Genomic DNA, 14,023 nt, shown 5'->3' with positions numbered 1-14,023 from the left:
CTTGTCTATATGGTCAGTGAACAGCTTGTCTATATGGTCAGTGAATAGCATGTCTGTTTTGTCAGTGAACAGCTTTTCTGTTTGTTCAGTGAACAGCTTTTCTGTATGGTCAGTGAACAGCATGCCTGTATGGTCAGTGAACAGCTTTTCTGTTTGGTCAGTGAACAGCTTTTCTGTATGGTCAGTGAACAGCTTTTCTGTAAGGTCAGTGAACAGCATGTCTGTATGGTCAATCAGCATGTCTGTATGGTCAGTGAACAGCTTCCTTGTATTGTCAGTGAACAGCTTGTCTGTATGGTCAGTGAACAGCTTGTCTGTATGGTCAGAGAACAGCATGTCTATATGGTCAGAGAATAGCATGTCTATATGGTCAGTGAACAGCATGTCTATATGGTCAGAGAACAGCATGTCTATATGGTCAGAGAACAGCTTGTCTGTATGGTCAGAGAATAGCTTTTCTGTTTGGTCAGTGAACAGCTTTTCTGTATGGTCAGTGAACAGCTTTTCTGTAAGGTCAGTGAACAGCATGTCTGTATGGTCAGTGAACAGCATGTCTGTATTGTCAGAGAACAGCATGTCTATATGGTCAGAGAACAGCATGCCTGTATGGTCAGTGAATAGCTTTTCTGTTTGGTCAGTGAACAGCTTTTCTGTATGGTCAGTGAACAGCTTTTCTGTAAGGTCAGTGAACAGCATGTCTGTATGGTCAGTGAACAGCTTCCTTTTATTGTCAGTGAACAGATTGTCTGTATGGTCAGTGAACAGCTTGTCTGTATGGTCAGAGAACAGCATGTCTGTATGGTCAGAGAATAGCATGTCTATGTGGTCAGTGAACAGCATGTCTGTATGGTCAGAGAACAGCTTGTCTGTATGGTCAGAGAATAGCATGTCTATGTGGTCAGTGAACAGCATGTCTGTATGGTCAGTGAACAGCTTGTCTGTATGGTCAGTGAACAGCTTGTCTGTATGGTCAGTGAACAGCTTGTCTGTATTGTCAGTGAACAGCATGTCTGTATGGTCAGTGAACAGCATGTCTATGGCCAAAACAGGCTTACATTAAATTAATTACTGAAAACAGTTTATCAGAGAAGAAAACTGAAAATGCTTTACATTTAGGTAGATTTGTGTGTTTGTTTCTGCCTATTTGATTGTGGTTCCCATCAGTGGGTCGTATTATGATATGGACTACCGATCAGCTGTTAAAATAAGCCCATGCGACTTTCTGTTGTGACTTTTAGAGAAGGAGTCTCCGTATTATGATGATATTTTGCATGCCTTTATGGGAGATTTCGTCAATCGTCACTCAGAGGACTACGATGCACCAGATGTGAGAACTGTGGACAGTGACCTTGACTCTACAGAGAGCGCTCGCAAACACTTTCCTGAAGTATGGCTCTGGATGGATATCAACATTGGGTAACTCTATTGTTATCACATCAAACAATTTGCACGAAAAATACAATTTTTTCTCTCTGATCAATAGTATAAACTGACCAACTGTGTATGATGATCGCCTGTGAATACTGACCACCTGTGTATGAATGACACATGTATATACTGAAAATATGTATGTACTGGTCACCTGTATAAACTGATTACAGGTATAAACTGATCATATGTATGTACTGATCATATGTATATACTGATCATATGTATAAACTGACAATCTGTGTGTACTGATCACCTGTATATACTGACCACCTGAACTGACAATCTGTATACTGATCACCTGTATATACTGACATTATGTATATGTTGACACCTGTATATACTGAGCACATGTATATATACTGACACCTGTATATTCTGATGTGCTGTATATACTGATCACGTGTATATATGTACTACCCTAGTCTTATTGGTATTTTGGAACCCCTTGGCATACACTTGAAAATTGTGGATTAATCCTGTTTTTAACTCACCTTGCCCAAAGGGCCAAGTGAACATATACTGTGGCATAGCCTTTGTTGTCCATAGTTGTTTTCTTTAAGCAAGTTTGAATTCTTTAGGGTCCCTTGGGTCAAAGGATTAAAAAAATGTTTAAACCACTTTATCTGAATAGCTAAAAAACCAGGTGTGATATTTGGCCAGCAGCCTGCATGTATGAAAGTCTGTTTCAAGGTCGCTGGGGTCAAATATGTTAGAATAGTGGTGAATAACCAAAAGATTAAGCAAGATGATATATGGCCCGTAGTCTGCTGAGATGAATGACGGCCAAATTTGTTAAAATGAATGACCATGACCTACTTTCAAGGTCACTGGTGACCAATGTTTAATAAATCCAATAGCATGCTCAAAGGAAGGACTACCAAGTTTGTTCTTTTAATGACCTTGATCCACTTTCAATTGCACTGGTGACCATTGTTTAAAAATATTTAAACATCTTCTTCTCAATAATAGAAGTGCCTAGTGTAATGATATCATGCAGGTTGGGGTGAAGGCTGCCATGTTCGTTAAAGTTAATGACCTTGATCCTCTTTCAAGTTTGTCCAACGTTTTTTTTTTTTTTTTATATAATTATATAGTGTATTCTCAATAACCGAAAAGCTTAGGGTGACAACAACTCCTTCCCATCAGCCCCTGAGGGGTGATATCTGGACACTAGCATGCTGGGATGAAGGGCTACAAAGTTTATTCAAATAAATGACCTTAACCAACTTTCAAGATTGCAGGGATCAAATGATTAAAAAATCTTAGGACAATTTCTTCATAACGAAAAGGCTCAGAGTGGTATATTCAGACAGTTGCTTCAATTAGCCCATTGTTTTATGTTCGCCCTTGATCCACTTTGAAGGTTATTGGTGTGAGAGTAATACCAGGTCAGCAATTCAGGCCTATTTGGCCTCTTGTTGGTGTTTTTGACTCCAATGATTATCAACAAGTGAACACCCTTTCGCAATTAGCCAGCAGAATTCAATGAAAGTTTGACATAATGGTTATGTCACTATGTAGAGATGATTTTATGAAAACCTAAGCATTCCGATAAACTGGGGATTTTTTTGTAAAAAATACTGAAAAATTGAATTTTTGTCAAATTCAACACTTTCACATTTTTAGCTCACCTGGCCCGACGGGCCAAGTGAGCTTATGGCATGGTGCGGCGTCTGTCGTCCGTCCGTCGTCCGTCGCCCGTCGCCCGTCCGTCCGTCGTCAACATTTTACTTTAAACAACTTCTTCTCAATAACTAAAAGGCCCAGGGTACTGATATTTGGCCTGTAGCAATCAGGGCTACCAAATTTGTTCAAATAAATGACCTTGACTAATATTCAAGGTCACAGGGGTCAAATATGTTTAAAACCTTTCAACAACTTCTTCTGAATAACCAATAGGCCTAGGGTGATGATATTTGGCCAGTTACATGCTGGGATAAAGGGCTACCAAGTTTGATCAAACAAATGACCCTCTCCCATTTCCAAGGCCACAGGGGACAAATATGTTTAAAACCTTTAAACAACTTCTTCTCAATAACTAAAAGGCCCAGGGTACTGATATTTGGCCTGTAGCAATCAGGGCTACCAAATTTGTTCAAATAAATGACCTTGACTAATATTCAAGGTCACAGGGGTCAAATATATTTAAAACCTTTAAAACAACTTCTTCTCAATAACTAAAAGGCCCAGGGTACTGATATTTGGCCTGTAGCAATCAGGGCTACCAAATTTGTTCAAATGAATGACCTTGACCCACTTTCAACCTAATGTCATTGTTTTACATTCAAGGTCACACTGATATTCTGCCTGTAGCTGTGTTTTAGTCCACTTTTAAGTTTACAAATGTGAGATTAATACCAGGTGAGCGATGCAGGCCCATTGGGCCTCTTGTTTGAGCGTGTGGCATTGTTCAAAACTATAACAACAATAAAATAATGAAAAGAAACATTGCTAATCAACCCTACAAATATTTTACTTATCATACAATAGCTACAATATGTTACAAAATGCGGTTTTAGCTCACCTGCCCGAAGGGCAAGTGAGCTTTTGCCATGGTGCTTCGTCCGTCGTCCGTTTGTCCGGCGTCAACTTTTTACTTAAACAACTTCTTTTCAGTAAACAAGAGGCCTAGGGGGATGATATTTGGCCAGTTACATGCTGGGATAAAGGGCTACCAAGTTTGATCAAACAAATGACCTTCTCCCATCTCAAGGTCACAGGGGTCAAATATGTTTAAAACATTTAAAACAACTTCTTCTCAATAACTAAAAGGCCCAGGGTACTGATATTTGGCCTGTAGCAATCAGGGCTACCAAATTTGTTCAAATGAATGACCTTCATCTATTTTCAAGGTCACAGGGGTCAAATATGTTGAAAACCTTTCAACAACTTCTTCTGAATAACCGATAGGCCTAGGGTGATGATATTTGGCCAGTTACATGCTGGGATAAAGGGCTACCAAGTTTGATCAAACAAATGACCCTCTCCCATTTCCAAGGTCACAGGGGTCAAATATGTTTAAAACCTTTAAAACAACTTCTTCTCAATAACCAAACAGCCTTGGACCGTATGACCATTATGAAAAACACCATTTCTTAATTTAAGAAATTATAGACAGAAAGATAAGCTTATAGATGTAGCTAGAGTATAGAAACATACTAAAAAATCTAATTTTATGATCAAACACGAAACCGTATATATTGTCAAGCCATTCCTCAATTTACACCAACCACGATTGTTATCGCCCAACGTTCGTCGATCGTCCGCACAGATGTGCGCAAGGAATGATCGTTCACACCTCGTGCACACACATTCACACACTGTGCACACATCGTGCGCCCACCACACATCGTGTAATGTTGTGCGATCCCACAACTGTATAAAGTTATCACTATACTGACCACCTGTATATACTGATCACATTTATATAATGATAACATATATAAACTGACCACCTGTATAAACTGACCACCTGTATGAACGGATTACCTGTATATACTGACCACCTGTATATAATGATCACATTACTATACTGAACACCTGTATGAACGGATTACCTGTATATATTGACCACCTGTATATACTGATCACATTATTAAACTGATAACATGTATAAACTGACCACCTGTATGAACTGATAACCTGTATGAACTGATTATCTGTATATACTGACCACCTGTGTATACTGATCACCTTTATATACAGATCACCTGTTTTTACTGCTCATCTATATATCCTGACCACCTGTGTACTAGAGATCGTGTAATTGTTTCAGGATGGACTAAAGCATCAGATATCGAGACATTTGATATTTTCATGCCTAAAGAAAGGAATAAACATACAAGGCATTTGTAGCCCAAGATGAAGGATACCATATAACACTACCACAGTGTAGTTTGTATCTAGAACCTGTTATTGACCAATCCTGTATGACTCAAAACATGTAACCAATCCTGTATGACTCAAAACATGTAACCAATCCTGTATGACTCAAAACATGTAACCAATCCTGTAGGACTCAAAACATGTAACCAATCCTGTAGGACTCAAAACATGTAACCAATCCTGTAGGACTCAAAACATGTAATGGATCCCAAAGGATGCTAATCTTTTAAATCAAACTTGCTTTTAGTTCAGAACTGCTTTGATTTTTACCTGACAAATAGCCTGATCCACTGGCCAATGGAAAGGTGGCGCCACCTACTCTGCTTCAAGTTTTCAGTTTAGCTGCAAATAGGCCAAAAGGACATAATTTGTATTGCTTTATATACCTGACATCTCCCTCTAGATCTAACAGGTGGATCTCAACCATATTGGGTGGGGAGCATTCTAAGGGGGTGGGGATTGAAAATTGTACCAGTTGAAAAGCTGTCCTTGGGTCTAATTTATTACTTGGAAATTATCGAGATCCCCACTCTATGTACCATATATGCAATTGCTGAGTGTATGGAGATGAATATACAAATGCTTTCACAATGGACCTGGGTCTAGCGTCTCCCCTAGGGACTTAATTCTTTGGTCAAAACTTTGAAACAGTGGGGATCCCACCCCATAACTATATGTACAATCGATTGCCCTAAAGAGATAAACACCACCTTTGAGCATAAACAGACAAATACAGTCAGGATATTATATATGACGTGGAATTTTGCCCCACCCCAAGGGATATATACCATTGCTGGGCATAAAGATCCAGTTGAGCAATACAGGCTCTTTGAGCCTCTTGTTTTTACAAAACTTTCCGCCAACATCCTGTCAAACTGGTAGTGTTTTTCCTTACTATTGGAAATGGCGGAATATTAGACGGGATTTTCTTAAATAGTCCGCCCAGAATCCACCTAGAACATTTCGTACAGGATCCCTCACAGTAATGTAATGAGCTGTTTGCATAAGTGCGTACGAACATGAGAGACAAAATTAACACTGCTTTGGTATATCTTGCCAATGAATGAGTGTACACATTATGGCCTCATTGGAGTGTACACATTGTGGCCTCATTGGAGTGTACACATTGTGGCCTCATTGGAATGTACACATTGTGGCCTCATTGGAGTGTACACATTATGGCCTCATTGGAGTGTACACATTGTGGCCTCATTGGAGTGTACACATTGTGGCCTCATTGGAATGTACACATTGTGGCCTCATTGGAGTGTACACATTATGGCCTCATTGGAGTGTACACATTATGGCCTCATTGGAGTGTACACATTGTGGCCTCATTGGAGTGTACACATTATGGCCTCATTGGAGTGTACACATTGTGGCCTCATTGGAGTGTACACATTATGGCCTCATTGGAGTGTACACATTGTGGCCTCATTGGAGTGTACACATTATGGCCTCATTGGAGTGTACACATTGTGGCCTCATTGGAGTGTACACATTATGGCCTCATTGGAGTGTACACATTGTGGCCTCATTGGAGTGTACACATTATGGCCTCATTGGAGTGTACACATTGTGGCCTCATTGGAGTGTACACATTATGGCCTCATTGGAGTGTACACATTGTGGCCTCATTGGAGTGTACACATTATGGCCTCATTGGAGTGTACACATTGTGGCCTCATTGGAGTGTACACATTATGGCCTCATTGGAGTGTACACATTGTGGCCTCATTGGAGTGTACACATTATGGCCTCATTGGAGTGTACACATTGTGGCCTCATTGGAGTGTACACATTATGGCCTCATTGGAGTGTACACATTGTGGCCTCATTGGAGTGTACACATTATGGCCTCATTGGAGTGTACACATTGTGGCCTCATTGGAGTGTACACATTATGGCCTCATTGGAGTGTACACATTGTGGCCTCATTGGAGTGTACACATTATGGCCTCATTGGAGTGTACACATTGTGGCCTCATTGGAGTGTACACATTATGGCCTCATTGGAGTGTACACATTATGGCCTCATTGGAGTGTACACATTATGGCCTCATTGGAGTGTACACATTGTGGCCTCATTGGAGTGTACACATTATGGCCTCATTGGAGTGTACACATTATGGCCTCATTGGAATGTATACTTTGTGGCCTCATTGGAGTGTACACATTATGGCCTCATTGGAGTTTACACATTGTGGCCTCATTGGAGTTTACACATTGTGGCCTCATTGGAATATACACATTGTGGCCTCATTGGAGTGTACACATTGTGGCCTCATTGGAATGTACACATTGTGTCCTCATTGGAGTGTACACATTGTGGCCTCATTGGAGTTTACACATTGTGGCCTCATTGGAATATACACATTGTGGCCTCATTGGAGTGTACACATTGTGGCCTCATTGGAATGTACACATTGTGTCCTCATTGGAGTGTACACATTGTGGCCTCATTGGAGTTTACACATTGTGGCCTCATTGGAATATACACATTGTGGCCTCATTGGAGTGTACACATTGTGGCCTCATTGGAATGTACACATTGTGTCCTCATTGGAGTGTACACATTGTGGCCTCATTGGAGTTTACACATTGTGGCCTCATTGGAATATACACATTGTGGCCTCATTGGAGTGTACACATTGTGGCCTCATTGGAATGTACACATTGTGTCCTCATTGGAGTGTACACATTGTGGCCTCATTGGAGTTTACACATTGTGGCCTCATTGGAATATACACATTGTGGCCTCATTGGAGTGTACACATTGTGGCCTCATTGGAATGTACACATTGTGTCCTCATTGGAGTGTACACATTGTGGCCTCATTGGAGTTTACACATTGTGGCCTCATTGGAATATACACATTGTGGCCTCATTGGAGTGTACACATTGTGAATTTAAACATTGATTGAGTGTAAAAGAAAGGATGGGATGGAATAAAAGGAAAGAATGAATGAATGAATAAATAAATGACTGAATGAATGAGAGCCTGCTAGCATGAGGACATTCTTTGTAAGGATATTGAATCCAGGGCCCCAACCCTGGCAGTATTCAGCAAATGTTGTGGGGCAATAAACAAAATGTGGGAAATAAGGCTAATGAGCAAACATCTGCGACACAACATTAACTCCCATGTGTATTAATGATACAATGGTGTGTCTCAGAAATAACCCACCCGAGTGGAAGACTGGTGTGACATTGCCATCACATTGGCTCCAGCATTGTGTGTACACTTTTTGTATCTTTCATTCTTAGGAACTCGTAAATGGATTTCCTTCAGACTTATTAGCAATCATTCTCCATGTAAGAGGGACTCTCAACTTGTGAAAATGGAGTATGAGCCCTACCGATAGGGGCCATAGCAGGTTTGGAGAAGAAAAAAACTGTATCAGAAACATAACTACAGAACCAAAGATGATTAATGATTAATTTTAGCTACCAACAGAACCAATACAGGATAACACATTGATTTAGCTTCCATCAAACTAAGAGTTGATTTAGCTTCCATCAAACTAAGAGTCGCAAACAGAACCAATATTTCATAAAATGATAAGAATTTCCTTTCTCAATATTTTAAAAGTCAATCAATTCATCAACCAATTGCTACTTCATCAACTCCCTATTACCTATCAGGTCATCCTTTGGTCTGTCACTCCCTGTAGCCTACCAGGTCACCCTTTGGTCTGTCACTCCCTGTAACCTACCAAGTCACCCTTTGGTCTGTCACTCCCTGTAACCTACCAAGTCACCCTTTGATCTGTCACTCCCTGTAACCTACCAAGTCACCCTTTGGTCTGTCACTCCCTGTAACCTACCAAGTCACCCTTTGGTCTGTCACTCCCTGTAACCTACCAAGTCACCCTTTGGTCTGTCACTCCCTGTAACCTACCAAGTCACCCTTTGGTCTGTCACTCCCTGTAACCTACCAAGTCACCCTTTGGTCTGTCACTCCCTGTAACCTACCAAGTCACCCTTTGGTCTGTCACTCCCTGTAACCTACCAAGTCACCCTTTGGTCTGTCACTCCCTGTAACCTACCAAGTCACCCTTTGGTCTGTCACTCCCTGTAACCTACCAAGTCACCCATTGGTCTGTCACTCCCTGTTACCTACCAAGTCACCCATTGGTCTGTCATTTCCTGTTACCTACCAAGTCACCCTTTGGTCTGTCACTCCTTGTAACCTACCAGGTCACCATTTGATATATCACTCCCTGTAACCTACTAGGTAACTCTTTCATCTGTCACTCACTGTAACCTACCAGGTCACTCATTGATCTGTTACTCCCTGTAAGTAATCATTTCACTCTTTGATCTATCACTCCCTGGTCACTCTTTGATCTATCACTCCCTGGTCACTCTTTGATCTATCACTCCCTGGTCACTCTTTGATCTATCACTCCCTGTTATCTCCAAGGTCCTACTTTATTTGTCATTTGTTGCAATTGTTCCAATATGCCTAACTTTAACATCACACAATGGATATTGTGACATGTTTTGTAACATATGTGGTTCTTTGTGACTTGTAGTTGTCGACCGATTCTTTCCTGAAATGGTTGAGGATGGAATGTTAGCTATGGCTCCTAATATGGATGATGCAGTTCAAAGGAAAAATGTTGCAGGACCTGATCTTGATTCCACTGCAACTGTTCGCAAAAACTTTCCAGAAACTTGGATTTGGACAAATATCCATATCGGGTAATTCTTTCCTAGAGGCAAAATATTGAAATAAGGTAAAAAGTATTGCAAAGGTAGGTAGTAACTAGAATCACGACAGAGCATGGCTATATTTACTCTGTGCTGTACAAATAGTTATATAGATTATACAGATAATTAATGGTCAGTATTACCTGTACCGGTAGGTAATTAATGGTCTTTATTACCTGCACAGGAAGGTAATTAATGGTCCGTATTACCTGTACAGGTAGGTAATTAATGGTCAATATTACCTGTACATGTAAGTAATTAATGGTCAGTTTTACCTATACAGGTAGGTAATTAATGGTCAATATTACCTATACAGGTAGGTAGTTAATGGTCAATATTACCTGTACAGGTAGGTAATTAATGGTCAGTATTACCTGTACAGGTACATAATAAATGGTCTGTATTACCTATACAGGTAGGTAATAAATGGTCAGTATTACCTGTACAGGTAAATGAATATTTGAAGATTTCAAGATTGAAGAGGGAACAGTATTACCTGTACAGGTAGGTAGTTAATGGTCAGTATTACCTGTACAGGTAGGTAATGAATGGTCAGTATTACCTGTACAGGTACATAATAAATGGTCTGTATTACCTATACAGGTAGGTAATAGATGGTCAGTATTACCTGTACAGGTAGATAAATATTTGAAGATTTCAAGATTGAAGAGGGAACAGTATTACCTGTACAGGTAGGTAGTTAATGGTCAATATTACCTGTACAGGTAGGTAATTAATGGTCAATACTACCTGTACAGGTAGATGATTAATGGTCAGTTTTACCCGTACAGGTAGATGATTAATGGTCAGTATAAAATGTATAGATAGGTTATTAATGGCCAATATTACCTGTACATGTAGGTAATTAATGGTCAGTATTACCTTTACAGGTAGGTAATTTATGGCCAATATAACTTGTTCATGAAGGTAAATAAAGGTCAGTATTACCTGTACAGGTAGGTTATAATGGACAATATTACCTGTACAAGTAGAACTGATGGTCAGTATTACCTGTACAGGTAGGTAAGTAATGGTCTGTATTACTTATACAGGTAGGTAATTAATGGTTAGAATTACCTGTACAGGTACATAATAAATGGTCTGTATAACCTATACAGGTAGGTAATAAATGGTCAGTATTACTTGTACAGGTAGATAAATATTTGAAGATTTCAAGATTGAAGAGGGGTCAGTATTACCTGCACAGGTAGATAATTAATAGTCAATATTGCCTGTACAGGTAGATGATTAATGGTCAGTTTTACCCGTACAGGTAGATGATTAATGGTCAGTATCATATACATGTACAGGTAGGTAATTAATGGCCAATATTACCTGTACATGTAGGAAATTAATGGTCAGTATTACCTATACAGGTAGGTAATTAATGGTCAATTTTACCTGTACAGGTAGGTAATTAATGGTCAATATTACCTGTACAGGTAGGTAATTAATGGTCAGTATTACCTATACAGGTAGGTTATTAATGGTCAGTATTACCTATACAGGTAGGTAATTAATGGTCAGTATTACCTGTACAGGTACATAATAAATGTATTACCTATACCAGGTAGGTAATAAATGGTCAGTATTACCTGTACAGGTAGATAAATATTTGAAGATTTCAAGATTGAAGAGGGGTCAGTATTACCTGTACAGGTAGATAAATAGTGGTCAGTACTACCTGTACAGGAAGATGATTAATGGTCAGTTTTAGCTGTACAGGTAGATGATTAATGGTCAGTATTACATGTACAGGTAGATCATTCATGGTCAGTATTACATGTACAGGTAGATAATTAGTTATCAGTTTTACTTGTAAGAGTTTATCTCTGAGTGCAGACATTTTTAGCCACCATCATCAGTTGGTGTGCTATTCAAATCACCCTTCATCCGTGGTTCGTGGTCTGTCCATCTGTCCTTAAACAATTCTTGTTAGCCCTATTTCTCAGACAGAACTTAAGAGGGTTCTCTTATATTTCACATGAAGGTTTTGCATGGTCCCTAGTTATGCACCTCAAATTTTGGGACTGATCACAAAACCAAGATGGGCGATGACGGCCATCTTGAATTTTGGAGTTCTATTTTGTTAGCGTTTTCTCTTAGAAAGTGCTAGAAGGATCTTTCCCAAATTTCACATGAGGGTAATTACCCATGGTCCTTAGTTATGCATATGAAATTTTGGGACTGATTGGTAAATCAATATGGCCGACAGACAGTCATTTTTGAGAATGAAAGTTTTTTAGTGTTATTTCTCAGAATGTACAGGATGGGTCCTCCTCAAATTCCTCATGAAGGTTCCCCCCATGGTTCCTATTTCCACTTTTCTAATGTTGGGGATGATTGGAAAACCAAGATGGCCGGCAGGTGGTTGTATCAAATATGGCTCAAAAAGGATTGGAGGGATTGTTGGAGGTTGGAGGGATTGTTGGAGGTTGGAGGGATTGTTGGAGGTTGGAGGGATTGTTGGGGGATTGTTGGAGGGATTGTTGGAGGTTGGAGGGATTGTTGGAGGGATTGTTGGGGGATTGTTGGAGGATTGTTGGAGGTTGGAGGGATTGTTGGAGGTTGGAGGGATTGTTGGAGGTTGGAGGGATTGTTGGAGGTTGGAGGGATTGTTGGGGGATTGTTGGAGGGATTGTTGGAGGTTGGAGGGATTGTTGGAGGGATTGTTGGGGGATTGTTGGAGGATTGTTGGAGGTTGGAGGGATTGTTGGAGGTTGGAGGGATTGTTGGAGGTTGGAGGGATTGTTGGAGGTTGGAGGGATTGTTGGGGGATTGTTGGAGGGATTGTTGGAGGTTGGAGGGATTGTTGGAGGGATTGTTGGGGGATTGTTGGAGGATTGTTGGAGGTTGGAGGGATTGTTGGAGGTTGGAGGGATTGTTGGAGGTTGGAGGGATTGTTGGAGGTTGGAGGGATTGTTGGGGGATTGTTGGAGGGATTGTTGGAGGTTAGAGGGATTGTTGGAGGGATTGTTGGGGGATTGTTGGAGGTTGGAGGGATTGTTGGAGGTTGGAGGGATTGTTGGGGGATTGTTGGAGGGATTGTTGGAGGTTGGAGGGATTGTTGGAGGTTGGAGGGATTGTTGGAGGTTGGAGGGATTGTTGGAGGGTTGTTGGAGGGATTGTTGGAGGTTAGAGGGATTGTTGGAGGGATTGTTGGGGGATTGTTGGAGGGATTGTTGGAGGTTGGAGGGATTGTTGGAGGGATTGTTCCTCTTTGTTCTCATTAGTTATACAATGTTTGGACCAACATGGGGACAGGCGGCCATCTTGTTGCAGTTTAAGTTTGTTATCGCTATTTCTCAGAATGTACGGGAGGAATCTTTCTCAAATTTGATATGCAGGTTCCCCTTGCTCCTTAGTTGTGCGTGTTAAATGACGGACTGGTAAACTGATCAAACAGATAAGAGAAAAGAAGAGAAAATATCAAACTGACATAGAAATAATGAAGATGATACGATGGCAGGCGCCAAGATCCTTTCGGGATCTCTTGTTGTTACATTGACAGACATGTTACATACAATGGTTGTCATTAAAGATCGAGTGGGACCAATACTTCCAATCTGCCGGTGCCTGACACCATTACTTCCTGGGTTGTCAATGCATTTTCGATGAACAGACAGACTGGGATGGACCTTGACCTGAACCCCCCTGCTGTGAGTATCCTCAGACTTTAAACTGTTTTACTCATAAGATTTAATGTTGCTACACTGATGTAAGTTTGAGACTTGTTACACTGGTAAAATGAAAAGACTTGTAACACTTGTATAATAAAGAGACCTTTTACACTGGTATAATGAAGAGACTTGTTACACTGGTATAATGTAGAGACTTGTTACACTGACATAATAAAGAGACTTGTTACACTGGTATAATTAAGAGACCTGTTACACTGGTATAATGTAAAGACTTGTTACACTGGTATGATTAAGAGACTTGTTACACTGGTATAACGTAGAGACTTGTTACACTGGTATAATTAAGAGAC

Source organism: Mizuhopecten yessoensis, unplaced genomic scaffold, assembly GCF_002113885.1.
Source record: "Mizuhopecten yessoensis strain PY_sf001 unplaced genomic scaffold, ASM211388v2 scaffold5927, whole genome shotgun sequence".
Classification (NCBI taxonomy): domain Eukaryota; kingdom Metazoa; phylum Mollusca; class Bivalvia; order Pectinida; family Pectinidae; genus Mizuhopecten; species Mizuhopecten yessoensis.
This window is presented reverse-complemented; position numbering follows the sequence as displayed.